This window comes from Poecilia latipinna, unplaced genomic scaffold (genome assembly GCF_001443285.1).
Source record: "Poecilia latipinna isolate Pla-1442-1.1 unplaced genomic scaffold, P_latipinna-1.0 Scaffold7734, whole genome shotgun sequence".
NCBI lineage: Eukaryota > Metazoa > Chordata > Actinopteri > Cyprinodontiformes > Poeciliidae > Poecilia > Poecilia latipinna.
Genome location: NW_015120350.1, coordinates 1 through 1,605, shown reverse-complemented (window position 1 = coordinate 1,605; position 1,605 = coordinate 1). Strand labels below are relative to the sequence as shown.

The 1,605-nt window shown below is 42.1% G+C and overlaps 1 long non-coding RNA gene across 1 annotated transcript; it reads left to right on the top strand.

Annotated features, from left to right (window-relative positions):
* The first annotated feature begins 6 nt into the window (after window positions 1–6).
* On the top strand, window positions 7–1,070 carry LOC106944274 (uncharacterized). The gene is made up of 2 exons (XR_001424187.1): window positions 7–596; window positions 744–1,070. It is a non-coding gene; the product is annotated as an uncharacterized LOC106944274 (long non-coding RNA).
* The last annotated feature ends 535 nt before the right edge of the window (window positions 1,071–1,605 follow it).

Sequence of the window (1,605 nt, the reverse complement as noted above, 5' to 3'; positions counted from 1 at the left end):
CTCCCTGGTTTGTGAGTCTGAGCTCAGAGATCAAATGTTTGGTTCTTGTTGAACTCTTTGTTGAATGTGATGCAGCTTCTCCTTTTTAATGTTTGTATTTCTGGATATTCCAGTGAGGCCACAGCAGGTTTTCAGCAGCAGGTTGTTTAGTGTTTCATTCCTTCATCTGTGTGTGGGAGTGTGGATGGAGCAGGTATCCAGGTGTTGATCAGAGTTTAGATTGATTGGATTTTAATGCTGATTATTAAATCAGGTTGAGCTTCCAGAAATGTTTCCTTAGTTTCCTGATGTCCTTTTAGGCTTCAGTGAGTTTCTTCAGGTTGTTACTGAGGGATTTCCTTTCTCCTCTCTGTTGGAGCTTTTCCTGTGTTTGGAGAAATGAGTTGTGCTGCAGCAGCACCAACTGTCCTTCCTACATCCACTGCAGTTTGCAATCCAGATGTTGGACTGTTCCTGTCTCAGTGGAGGACAATGTGTGTCTGAGAGACATGTAATGTCCATGTTTGCTGCTGAAAGAGACTGATGGTCTGACCCCCCTCCTCCTTTCAGGGTGGAGCCTGCTGGAGGCCCATTCTTGACACCAGGTCTGAGGAAGTGTAAGTGTGTTTTTCATCTGATTCATGACAACAAAGCAGCTCACATTCAACCATCTTCAAACTGTCACATCACTCATTCAGGATCATCATCAAAGATCAATAAATGATCAATAACTGCAGCTGGATTGTGTTTGTTCTCTCCATCAGATTCCTGTCAACTCATCATCGACACAAACACAGTGAGCAGAAAACTCAAACTGTCTGAAGACAACAGGAAGGTGACAGATGTGAAGGAGCTTCAGTCATATCCTGATCATCCAGACAGATTTGATGTTTATCAGCTGCTGTGTAGAACTGGTCTGACTGGTCGCTGTTACTGGGAGGTCGAGTGGAGAGGAGATGTTGAAATATAAGTGAGTTACAGAAGAATCAGGAGGAAAGGAGACAGTAGAGGCTGTTGGTTTGGATATAATGATCATTCCTGGAGTCTGAGCTGCTCTGATGTTTATGGTTTCTCTGTCTGGCACAATAACAGATCAACTCGTCTCTCCTCCTCCTCCTCCTCCTCCTCCTCCTCCTCCGTCTCTAACAGAGTATCAGTGTATGTGGACTGGCCTGCTGGCATTCTGTCCTTCTACAGAGTCTCCTCTGACTCACTGATCCACCTCCACACCTTCAACACCACATTCACTGAACCTCTGATTCCTGGATTTAGGTTCTTGGCTTATGATTCCTCAGTGTTTCTTTGCTGATTTGAGTCTAAAGATTTTCCTCCTGTCAGAGAAACTCTCTCACTGTTGAACAGATAGTTCATCTCTACATGTTTTTATGGATCCAAACTGTTTCTTGGTGAAACTTTAACACATGATTCCTTAGAAATATTTTATTTTTCCAGTCCTTTAAAGATGGAAGTTGGAATTATTCCAGCATTATTCCAGGATTATTCCAGGATCCATATGTTGTTTTTCTGTTTCCAGTCAGAGATTTTCTTCAATATTTCTTGGATTCAAATGTTAAATGATCTTTTTGTATATTTGCTGCAGTTATTCTTCATGTATTTAGTGAACAA